Here is a 13,717-nt window from a genome sequence, read left to right as displayed (position 1 = left end):
CAACATGGGTATCCAGATCCCGTTGTTGGTTATTGACCGGAGAGCGATCTCGGTCATGTCTACATGTCTCCCGAACCCGTAGGGTCTACACACTTAAGGTTCGGTGACGCTAGGGTTGTAGGGATATGTATATGCAGTAACCCGAATGTTGCTCGGAGTCCCGGATGAGATCCCGGACATCACGAGGAGTTCCGGAATGGTCCGACGGTAAAGAATTATATATAGGAAGTGCTATTTCGTGAAGGAAATATGCCCTAGAGGCAATAATAAAGTTATTATTTATTTCCTTATATCATGATAAATGTTTATTATTCATGCTAGAATTGTATTAACCGGAAACATAATACATGTGTGAATACATAGACAAACAAAGTGTCACTAGTATGCCTCTACTTGACTAGCTCGTTAATCAAAGATGGTTATGTTTCCTAACCATGAACAAAGAGTTGTTATTTCATTAATGGGATCACATCATTAGGTGAATGATCTGATTGACATGACCCATTCCATTAGCTTAGCACCCGATCGTTTAGTATGTTGCTATTGCTTTCTTCATGACTTATACATGTTCCTATGACTATGAGATTATGCAACTCCCGTTTGCCGGAGGAACACTTTGTGTGCTACCAAACGTCACAACGTAAATGGGTGATTATAAAGGTGCTCTACAGGTGTCTCCAAAGGTAGATGTTGGGTTGGCGTATTTCGAGATTAGGATTTGTCACTCCGATTGTCGGAGAGGTTTCTCTGGGCCCTCTCGGTAATGCACATCACATAAGCCTTGCAAGCATTACAATTAATATGTTAGTTGTGAGATGATGTATTACGAAACGAGTAAAGAGACTTGCCGGTAACGAGATTGAACTAGGTATTGGATACCGACGATCGAATCTCGGGCAAGTAACATACCGATGACAAAGGGAACAACGGATGTTGTTATGCGGTCTGACCGATAAAGATCTTCATAGAATATGTAGGAGCCAATATGGGCATCCAGGTCCCGCTATTGGTTATTGACCGGAGACGTGTCTCGGTCATGTCTACATTGTTCTCGAACCGTAGGGTCCGCACGCTTAAAGTTACGATGACAGTTGTTATGAGTTTTATACATTTTGATGTACCGAAGTTAGTTTGGAGTCCCGGATGTGATCACGAACATGACGAGGAGTCTCGAAATGGTCGAGACATAAAGATTGATATATTGGATGACTATATTCGGACACCGGAAGCGTTCCGGGAAGTTTTGGATAAAACCGGAGCACCGGGGGGTTAATGGGCCTCATGGGCCTAAAGTGGAGAAGAGGAAGGGGCTGCCAGGGTAGGCCGCGCGCCCCCTCTCCCCCTAGTCCGAATTGGACAAGGAGGAAGGGGCGGCGCCCCCCCCCTTTCCTTCTCTCCCCCCTCTCTCCTACTTGGACAAGGAAAAGGGAGGGGAGTCCTACTCCCGGTAGGAGTAGGACTCCTCCTGCGCGCCTCCTCTAGGCCGGCCGCACCCCCCCCTTGGATCCTTTATATACGAAGGCAGGGGGCACCCTAGAAAACACAAGTTGATCTTCGTGATCGTTCCTTAGCCGTGTGCGGTGCCCCCCTCCACCATATTCCACCTCGGTCATATCATTGTAGTGCTTAGGCGAAGCCCTGCGTAGGTGGAACATCATCATCGTCACCACGCCGTCGTGCTGATTGAACTCATCCCCGAAGCTTTGCTGGATCGGAGCCCGGGGAGCGTCATCGAGCTGTACGTGTGCTAAGAACTCGGAGGTGCCGGAGTAACGGTGCTTGGATCGGTCGGATCGGGAAGACGTACGACTACTTCCTCTACGTTGTGTCAACGATTCCGTTGCGATCTACAAGGGTACGTAGATCATACTCTCCCCTCTCATTGCTATGCATCACCATGATCTCGAGTGTGCGTAGGAATTTTTTTGAAATTACTACGTTCCCCAACATTTCGGCCATCGGGACAAGTTTCGGGGTTGCCGGTATTGTACCGGGACCACCGGAAAGGGTCCCGGGGGTCCACCGGGTGGGGCCACCTATCCCGGAGGGCCCCATGGGCTTAAGTGGGAAGGGATTCAGCCCAAAGTGGGCTGGGGCGCCACTTCCCCTCGGACCGGGAAGACGTACGACTACTTCCTCTATGTTGTGTCAACGCTTCCGTTGCGATCTACAAGGGTACGTAGATCATACTCTCCCCTCTCGTTGCTATGCATCACCATGATCTTGCGTGTGCGTATGAATTTTTTTGAAATTACTACGTTCCCCAACAGTGGTATCAGAGCCTAGGTTTTATATGTTGATGTTATATGCACGAGTAGAACACAAGTGAGTTGTGGGCGATATAAGTCATACTGCTTACCAGCATGTCATACTTTGGTTCGGTGGTATTGTTGGACGAGGCGACCCAGACCGACATTACGCGTACGCTTACGCGAGACCGGTTCTCCCGACGTGCTTTGCACATAGGTGGCTTGCGGGCAACAGTCTCTCCAACTTTAGTTGAACCGAGTGTGGCTACGCCCGGTCCTTGCGAAGGTTAAAACAGCACGAACTTGACAAACTATCATTGTGGTTTTGATGCGTAGGTAAGATTGGTTCTTGCTTAAGCCCGTAGCAGCCACGTAAAACTTGCAACAACAAAGTAGAGGACGTCTAACTTGTTTTTGCAGGGCATGTTGTGATGTGATATGGTCAAGACATGATGCTAAATTTTATTGTATGAGATGATCATGTTTTGTAACCGAGTTATCGACAACTGGCAGGAGCCATATGGTTGTCGCTTTATTGTATGCAATGCAATCGCGATGTAATGCTTTACTTTATCACTAAGCGGTAGCGATAGTCATGGAAGCATAAGATTGGCGAGACGACAACGATGCTACGGTGGAGATCAAGGTGTCACGCCGGTGACGATGGTGATCACGACGGTGCTTCGAAGATGGAGATCACAAGCACAAGATGATGATGGCCATATCATATCACTTATATTGATTGCATGTGATGTTTATCCTTTATGCATCTTATCTTGCTTTGTTTGATGGTAGCATTATAAGATGATCTCTCACTAATTATCAAGAAGTGTTCTCCCTGAGTATGCACCGTTGCGAAAGTACTTCGTGCTGAGACACCACGTGATGATCGGGTGTGATAGGCTCTACGTTCAAATACAACGGGTGCAAAACAGTTGCGCATGCGGAATACTCAGGTTATACTTGACGAGCCAAGCATATACAGATATGGCCTCGGAACACGGAGACCGAAAGGTCGAGCGTGAATCATATAGTAGATATGATCAACATAGTAATGTTCACCGATGAAACTACTCCATCTCACGTGATGATCGGACATGGTTTAGTTGATTTGGATCACGTGATCACTTAGAAGATTAGAGGGATGTCTATCTAAGTGGGAGTTCTTAAATAATATGATTAATTGAACTTAAATTTATCATGAACTTAGTCCCTGATAGTATCTTTCTTGTTTATGTTGATTGTAGATAGATGGCTCGTGCTGTTGTTCCGTTGAATTATAATGCGTTCCTTGAGAAAGCAAAGTTGAAAGATGATGGTAGCAATTACACGGACTGGGTCCGTAACTTGAGGATTATCCTCATTGCTGCACAGAAGAATTACGTCCTGGAAGCGCCGCTGGGTGCTAGGCCTGCTGCTGGAGCAACACCAGATGTTATGAACGTCTGGTAGAGCAAAGCTAATGACTACTCGATAGTTCAGTGTGCCATGCTTTACGGCTTAGAATCGGGACTTCAACGACGTTCTGAACGTCATGGAGCATATGAGATGTTCCAAGAGTTGAAGTTAATATTTCAAGCAAATGCCCGGATTGAGAGATATGAAGTCTCCAATGAGTTCTATAGCTACAAGATGGAGGAGAACAGTTCTGTCAGTGAGCATATACTCAAAATGTCTGGGTATAATAATCACTTGATTCAATTGGGAGTTAATCTTCCAGATGATTGCGTCATTGACAGAATTCTCCAATCACTGCCACCAAGCTACAAGAGCTTCGTGATGAACTATAATATGCAAGGGATGAATAAGACTATTCCCGAGCTCTTCGCGATGCTGAAAGCTGCGGAGGTAGAAATCAAAAAGGAGCATCAAGTGTTGATGGTCAACAAGACCACTAGTTTCAAGAAAAAGGGCAAAGGGAAGAAGAAGGGGAACTTCAAGAAGAACGGCAAGCAAGTTGCTGCTCAAGAGAAGAAACCCAAGTCTGGACCTAAGCCTAAAACTGAGTGCTTCTACTGCAAGCAGACTGGTCACTAGAAGCGGAACTGCCCAAAGTATTTGGCGGATAAGAAGGATGGCAAGGTGAACAAAGGTATATGCGATATACATGTTATTGATGTGTACCTTACTAATGCTCGCAGTAGCACCTGGGTATTTGATACTGGTTCTGTTGCTAATATTTGCAACTCGAAACAGGGACTACGGATTAAGCGAAGATCGGCTAAGGACGAGGTGACGATGCGCGTGGGAAACGGTTCCAAAGTCGATGTGATCGCGGTCGGCACGCTACCTCTACATCTACCTTCGGGATTAGTATTAGACCTAAATAATTGTTATTTGGTGCCAGCGTTGAGCATGAACATTATATCTGGATCTTGTTTAATGCGAGACGGTTATTCATTTAAATCAGAGAATAATGGTTGTTCTATTTATATGAGTAATATCTTTTATGGTCATGCACCCTTGTAGAGTGGTCTATTCTTATTGAATCTCGATAGTAGTAATACACATATTATAGTGTTGAAGCCAAAAGATGCAGAGTTGATAATGATAGTGCAACTTATTTGTGGCACTGCCGTTTAGGTCATATCGGTGTAAAGCGCATGAAGAAACTCCATGCTGATGGACTTTTGGAACCACTTGATTATGAATCACTTGGTACTTGCGAACCGTGCCTCATGGGCAAGATGACTAAAACACCGTTCTCCGGTACGATGGAGAGAGCAACAAATTTGTTGGAAATCATACATACAGATGTATGTGGTCCGATGAATATTGAGGCTCGTGGCGGATATCGTTATTTTCTCACCTTCACAGATGACTTAAGCAGATATGGATATATCTACTTAATGAAACATAAGTCTGAAACGTTTGAAAAGTTCAAAGAATTTCAGAGTGAAGTTGAAAATCATCATAACAAGAAAATAAAGTTTCTACGATCTGATCGTGGAGGAGAATATTTGAGTTACGAGTTTGGTGTACATTTGAAAATTGTGGAATAGTTTCGCAACTCACGCCACCCGGAACACCACAGCGTAATGGTGTGTCCGAACGTCGTAATCGTATTTTACTGGATATGGTGCGATCTATGATGTCTCTTACTAATTTACCGCTATCGTTTTGGAGATACGCTCTAGAGACGGCCGCATTCACGTTAAATAGGGCACCATCAAAATCCGTTGAGACGACGCCTTATAAACTGTGGTTTGGCAAGAAACCAAAGTTGTCATTTCTAAAAGTTTGGGGCTGTGATGCTTATGTGAAAAAGCTTCAACCTGATAAGCTCGAACCCAAATCGGAGAAATATGTCTTCATAGGATATCCAAAGGAAACTATTGGATACACCTTATATCACAGATCCGAAGGAAGGACTTTTGTTGCTAAATTCGGAAACTTTCTGGAGAAGGAGTTTCTCTTGAAAGAAGTGAGTGGGAGGAAAGTAGAACTTGACGAGGTAACTGTACCTACTCCCTTATTGGAAAGTAGTGCATCACAGAAAACTGTTTCAGTGACACCTACACCAGTTAGTGAGGAAGCTAATGATGATGATCATGAAACTTCAGAACAAGATACTGCTGAACCTCGTAGATCAACCAGAGTGAGATCCGCGCCAGAGTGGTACGGTAATCCTGTTCTGGAAGTCATGCTACTAGATCATGATGAACCTACGAACTATGAAGAAGCGATGGTGAGCCCAGATTCCGCAAAATGGCTTGAAGCCATGAAATCTGAGATGGGATCCATGTATGAGAACAAAGTATGGACTTTGGTTGACTTGCTCGATGATCGGCAAGCAATTGAGAATAAATGGATCTTCAAGAAGAAGACTGACGCTGACGGTAATATTACTGTCTACAAAGCTCGACTTGTCGCAAAAGGTTTTCGGCAAGTTCAAGGGATTGACTACGATGAGACCATCTCACCCGTAGCGATGCTTAAGTCTGTCCGAATCATGTTAGCAATTGCCGCATTTTATGATTATGAAATTTGGCAGATGGATGTCAAAACTGCATTCCTGAATGGATTTCTGGAAGAAGAGTTGTATATGATGCAACCAGAAGGTTTTGTCGATCCAAAGGGAGCTAACAAAGTGTGCAAGCTCCAGCGATCCATTTATGGACTGGTGCAAGCCTCTCGGAGTTGGAATAAACGCTTTGATAGTGTGATCAAAGCATTTGGTTTTATACAGACTTTTGGAGAAGCCTGTATTTACAAGAAAGTGAGTGGGAGCTCTGTAGCATTTCTGATATTATATGTGGATGACATATTACTGATTGGAAATGATATAGAATTTCTGGATAGCATAAAGGGATACTTGAATAAGAGTTTTTCAATGAAAGACCTCGGTGAAGCTGCTTACATATTAGGAATAAAGATCTATAGAGATAGATCAAGACGCTTAATTGGACTTTCACAAAGCACATACCTTGACAAGATTTTGAAGAAGTTCAAAATGGATCAAGCAAAGAAAGGATTCTTGCCTGTATTGCAAGGTGTGAAGTTGAGTAAGACTCAATGCCCGACCACTTCAGAAGATAGAGAGAAAATGAAAGATGTTCCCTATGCTTCAGCCATAGGATCTATCATGTATGCAATGCTGTGTACCAGACCTGATGTGTGCCTTGTGATAAGTTTAGCAGGGAGGTACCAAAGTAATCCAGGAGTGGATCACTAGACAGCGGTCAAGAACATCCTGAAGTACCTGAAAAGGACTAAGGATATGTTTCTCATATATGGAGGTGACAAAGAGCTCATCGTAAATGGTTACGTTGATGCAAGCTTTGACACTGATCCGGACGATTCTAAATCGCAAACCGGATACGTGTTTACATTAAACGGTGGAGCTGTCAGTTGGTGCAGTTCTAAACAAAGCATCATAGTAGGATCTACATGTGAAGCGGAGTACATAGCTGCTTCGGAAGTAGCAAATGAAGGAGTCTGGATGAAGGAGTTCATATTCGATCTAGGTGTCATACCTAGTGCATCGGGTCCAATGAAAATCTTTTGTGACAATACTGGTGCAATTGCCTTGGCAAAGGAATCCAGATTTCACAAGAGAACCAAGCACATCAAGAGACGCTTCAATTCCATCTGGGATCTAGTCCAGGTGGGAGACATAGAGATTTGCAAGATACATACGGATCTGAATATTGCAGACCCGCTGACTAAGCCTCTTCCACGAGCAAAACATGATCAGCACCAAGGCTCCATGGGTGTTAGAATCATTACTGTGTAATCTAGATTATTGACTCTAGTGCAAGTGGGAGACTGAAGGAAATATGCCCTAGAGGCAATAATAAAGTTATTATTTATTTCCTTATATCATGATAAATGTTTATTATTCATGCTAGAATTGTATTAACCGGAAACATAATACATGTGTGAATACATAGACAAACAAAGTGTCACTAGTATGCCTCTACTTGACTAGCTCGTTAATCAAAGATGGTTATGTTTCCTAACCATGAACAAAGAGTTGTTATTTCATTAATGGGATCACATCATTAGGTGAATGATCTGATTGACATGACCCATTCCATTAGCTTAGCACCCGATCGTTTAGTATGTTGCTATTGCTTTCTTCATGACTTATACATGTTCCTATGACTATGAGAGAATGCAACTCCCGTTTGCCGGAGGAACACTTTGTGTGCTACCAAACGTCACAACGTAAATGGGTGATTATAAAGGTGCTCTACAGGTGTCTCCAAAGGTAGATGTTGGGTTGGCGTATTTCGAGATTAGGATTTGTCACTCCGATTGTCGGAGAGGTAACTCTGGGCCCTCTCGGTAATGCACATCACATAAGCCTTGCAAGCATTACAACTAATATGTTAGTTGTGAGATGATGTATTACGGAACGAGTAAAGAGACTTGCCGGTAATGAGATTGAACTAGGTATTGGATACCGACGATCGAATCTCGGGCAAGTAACATACCGATGACAAAGGGAACAACGCATGTTGTTATGCGGTCTGACCGATAAAGATCTTCGTAGAATATGTAGGAGCTAATATGGGCATCCAGGTCCCGCTATTGGTTATTGACTGGAGACGTGTCTCAGTCATGTCTACATTGTTCTCGAACCATAGGGTCCGCACGCTTAAAGTTACGATGACAGTTGTTATGAGTTTTATACATTTTGATGTACCGAAGTTAGTTCGGAGTCCCAGATGTGATCACGGACATGACGAGGAGTCTCAAAATGGTCGAGACATAAAGATTGATATATTGGATGACTATATTCGGACACCGGAAGCGTTCCGGGAAGTTTCGGATAAAACCGGAGCACCGGGGGGTTACCGGAACCCCCCGGGGGGTTAATGGGCCTCATGGGCCTAAAGTGGAGAAGAGGAAGGGGCTGCCAGGGCAGGCCGCGCCCCCCTCTCCCCCTAGTCCGAATTGGACAAGGAGGGAGGGGTGGCGCCCCCCCTTTCCTTCTCTCCCCCCTCTCTCCTACTTGGACAAGGAAAAGGGAGGGGAGTCCTACTCCCGGTAGGAGTAGGACTCCTCCTGCGCGCCTCCTCTAGGCCGGCCGCACCCCCCTTGGATCCTTTATATACGGAGGCAGGGGGCACCCTAGAAAACACAAGTTGATCTTCGTGATCGTTCCTTAGCCGTGTGCGGTGCCCCCCTCCACCATATTCCACATCGGTCATATCGTTGTAGTGCTTAGGCGAAGCCCTGCGTCGGTGGAACATCATCATCGTCACCACGCCGTCGTGCTGATGGAACTCATCCCCGAAGCTTTGCTGGATCGGAGCCCGGGGAGCGTCATCGAGCTGTACGTGTGCTAAGAACTCGGAGGTGCCGGAGTAACGGTGCTTGGATCGGTCGGATCGGGAAGACGTACGACTACTTCCTCTACGTTGTGTCAACGATTCCGTTGCGATCTACAAGGGTACGTAGATCATACTCTCCCCTCTCATTGCTATGCATCACCATGATCTCGAGTGTGCGTAGGAATTTTTTTGAAATTACTACGTTCCCCAACATTTCGGCCATCGGGACAAGTTTCGGGGTCGCCGGTATTGTACCGGGACCACCGGAAAGGGTCCCGGGGGTCCACCGGGTGGGGCCACCTATCCCGGAGGGCCCCATGGGCTTAAGTGGGAAGGGATTCAGCCCAAAGTGGGCTGGGGCGCCACTTCCCCTAGGGCCCATGCACCTAGGGTGGGGGAAACCCTAAAGAGGGCGCCCCCTTGCTTGGGGGGCAAGCCCCCCACCCCTTGGCCGCCGCCCCCCTAGGAGATTGCATCTCCTAGGGCCGGCGCCCCCCTAGGCCCCCTATATATAGTGGGGGGGAGGGAGGGTCTCTTACCTTTGCCTTTGGTGCCTCCCTCTCCCTCTCCAACACCCCTCCTCCTCCATAGAGCTCGGCGAAGCCCTGACGGAGTACTGCAGCTCCACCATCACCACGCCGTCGTGCTGCTGCTGGAGCCATTTTCCTCAACCTCTCCTTCCCCCTTGCTGGATCAAGAAGAAGGAGACGTTACGCTGACCGTACGTGTGTTGAACGCGGAGGTGCCGTCCGTTCGGCGCTAGGATCTCCGGTGATTTGGATCACATCGAGTATGACTTCCTCATCCCCGTTCTTTGAACGCTTCCACACGTGATCTACAAAAGTATGTAGATGCAATCCAATCACTCGTTGCTAGATGAACTCATAGATGGATCTTGGTGAAACCGTAGGAAAATTTTTGTTTTCTGCAATGTTCCCCAACAGTGGCATCATGAGCTAGGTCTATGCATAGTTCTTCTTGCGCGAGTAGAACACAATTTGTTGTGGGCGTAGATGTTGTCAACTTTCTTGCCGCTACTAGTCTTATCTTGCTTCAACGGTATTGTGGGATGAAGCGGCCCGGACGAACCTTACACGTACGCTTACGTGAGACCAGTTCCACCGACTAACATGCACTAGTTGCATAAAGTGGCTGGCGGGTGTCTGTCTCTCCTACTTTAGTTGGAGCGGATTCGATGAAAAGGGTCCTTATGAAGGGTAAATAGAAGTTGACAAATCACGTTGTGGCTTTCACGTAGGTAAGAAAACGTTCTTGCTAGAACCCTATTGCAGCCACGTAAAACTTGCAACAACAATTAGAGGACGTCTAACTTGTTTTTGCAGCAAGTGTTTTGTGATGTGATATGGCCAAAGTTGTGATGAATGATGAATGATATATATGTGATGTATGAGATGTTCATGCTATTGTAATAGGAATCACGACTTGCATGTCGATGAGTATGACAACCGGCAGGAGCCATAGGAGTTGTCTTTATTTTTTGTATGACCTGCGTGTCATTGAGAAACACCATGTAAATTACTTTACTTTATTGCTAAACGCGTTAGCCATAGTAGTAGAAGTAATAGTTGGCAAGCAACTTCGTGGAGACATGATGATGGAGGTCATGATGATGGAGATCATGGTGTCATGCCGGTGACAAGATGATCATGGAGCCCCAAGATGGAGATCAAAGGAGTTATGTGATATTGGCCATATCATGTCACTTTTATTATTTGATTGCATGTGATGTTTATCATGTTTTTGCATCTTGTTTACTTAGAACAACGGTAGTAAATAAGATGATCCCTCATAATAATTTCAAGAAAGTGTTCCCCCTAACTGTGCACCATTGCGTCAGTTCGTTGTTTCGAAGCACCACATGATGATCGGGTGTGATAGATTCTAATGTTCACATACAACGGGTGTAAGACAGATTTACACATGCAAACACTTAGGTTGACTTGACGAGCCTAGCATGTACAGACATGGCCTCGGAACACAGAAGACCGAAAGGTTGAGCATGAGTCGTATAGAAGATACGATCAACATGAAGATGTTCACCGATGTTGACTAGTCCGTCTCACGTGATGATCGGACACGACCTAGTTGACTCGGATCATGTTATACTTAGATGACTAGAAGAGGGATGTCTATCTAAGTGGGAGTTCATTAAATAATTTGATTAGATGAACTTAATTATCATGAACTTAGTCTAAAATATTTACAATATGTCTTGTAGATCAAATGGCCAACGTAGTCCTCAACTTCAACGCGTTCCTAGAGAAAACCAAGCTGAAAGACGATGGCAGCAACTACACAGACTGGGTCCGGAACCTGAGGATCATCCTCATAGCTGCCAAGAAAGATTATGTCCTACAAGCACCGTTGGGTGACGCACCTGTTCTCCCTGCAGAACAAGACGTTATGAACGCTTGGCAGGCACGTACCGATGACTACTCCCTCGTTCAGTGCGGCATGCTTTACAGCTTAGAGCCGGGGCTCCAAAAACGTTTTGAGATACATGAAGCATATGAGATGTTCGAAGAGCTGAAAATGGTTTTCCAAGCTCATGCCCGGGTCGAGAGATATCAAGTCTCCGACAAGTTCTTCAGCTGTAAGATGGAGGAAAACAGTTCTGTCAGTGAGCACATACTCACTATGTCTGGGTTGCATAACCACTTGACTCAGCTAGGAGTTAATCTCCCGAATGACGTGGTCATTGACAGAATCCTTCAGTCGCTTCCACCGAGCTACAAGAGCTTTGTGATGAACTTCAATATGCAGGGGATGGAAAAGACCATTCCTGAAGTATTTGCTATGCTGAAATCAACAGAGGTAGAAGTCAAGAAGGAACATCAAGTGTTGATGGTCAATAAAACCACTAAGTTCAAGAAGGGCAAGGGTAAAAAGAACTTCAAGAAGGACGGCAAGGGAGTTGCCGCGCCCGGCAAGCAAGCTGCCGGGAAGAAGCCAAAGAATGGACCCAAGCCCGAGACTGAGTGCTTTTATTGCAAGGAAAGTGGTCACTGGAAGCGGAACTGCCCCAAATACTTAGCGGACAAGAAGGTCGGCAAAACGAAAGGTATATGTGATATACATGTAATTGATGTGTACCTTACCAGTACTCGTAGTAGCTCCTGGGTATTTGATACCGGTGCAGTTGCTCACATTTGTAACTCAAAGCAGGAGCTTCGGAATAAGCGGAGACTGGCGAAGGACGAGGTGACGATGCACGTCGGGAATGGTTCCAAGGTCAATGTGATCGCCGTCGGCATGCTACCTCTACATTTACCTACGGGATTAGTTTTGAACCTCAATAATTGTTATTTAGTGCCAAGTTTGAGCATGAACATTGTATCAGGATCTCGTTTAATACGAGATGGCTACTCATTTAAATCCGAGAATAATGGTTGTTCTATTTATATGAGAGATATGTTTTATGGTCATGCTCCGATGGTGAATGGTTTATTCTTAATGAATCTCGAGCGTAATGCTACACATATTCATAGTGTGAGTACCAAAAGATGTAAGGTTGATAATGATAGTCCCACATACTTGTGGCACTGCCGCCTTGGTCACATAGGTGTCAAACGCATGAAGAAACTCCATGCAGATGGACTTTTAGAGTCTCTTGATTACGAATCATTTGACACGTGCGAACCATGCCTCATAGGTAAAATGACCAAGACTCCGTTCTCAGGAACAATGGAGCGAGCAACCAACTTATTGGAAATCATACATACTGATGTGTGCGGTCCGATGAGTGTTGAGGCTCGCGGTGGCTATTGTTATGTTCTCACCCTCACTGATGACTTGAGTAGATATGGGTATATCTATTTGATGAAACACAAGTCTGAGACCTTTGAAAAGTTCAAGGAATTTCAGAGTGAGGTTGAAAATCAACGTGACAGGAAAATCAAGTTCCTACGATCAGATCGTGGAGGAGAATACTTGAGTCACGAATTTGGCACACACTTAAGAAAATGTGGAATAGTTTCACAACTCACGCCGCCTGGAATACCTCAGCGAAATGGTGTGTCCGAACGTCGTAATCGCACTCTATTAGATATGGTGCGATCTATGATGTCTCTTACCAATTTACCGCTATCTTTTTGGGGCTATGCTTTAGAGACTGCCGCATTCACTTTAAATAGGGCTCCGTCGAAATCCGTTGAGACGACACCGTATGAATTATGGTTTGGAAAGAAACCTAAGCTGTCGTTTCTAAAAGTTTGGGGACGCGATGCTTATGTCAAGAAACTTCAACCTAAAAAGCTCGAACCCAAGTCAGAAAAATGCGTCTTCATAGGATACCCTAAAGAAACTATTGGGTATACCTTCTACCTCAGATCCGAAGGCAAGCTCTTTGTTGCCAAGAATGGATCCTTTCTAGAGAAAGAGTTTCTCTCGAAAGAAGTAAGTGGGAGGAAAGTAGAACTTGATGAAGTATTACCTCTTGAACCGGAAAAAGGCGCAACTCAAGAAAATGTTCCTGAGGTTCCTGCACCAACTAGAGAGGAAGTTAATGATGATGATCAAGATACTTCTGATCAAGCTCCTACTGAAATTCGTAGGTCCACAAGGACACATTCCGCACCAGAGTGGTACGGCAACCCTGTCTTGGAAATCATGTTGTTAGACAACGGTGAACCTTCGAACTATGAAGAAGCGATGTCGGGCCCGGAT

The sequence above is a fragment of the Triticum aestivum genome, chromosome 2A (assembly GCF_018294505.1).
Source record: "Triticum aestivum cultivar Chinese Spring chromosome 2A, IWGSC CS RefSeq v2.1, whole genome shotgun sequence".
NCBI classification, from domain to species: Eukaryota; Viridiplantae; Streptophyta; class Magnoliopsida; order Poales; family Poaceae; genus Triticum; species Triticum aestivum.
This window is presented reverse-complemented; position numbering follows the sequence as displayed.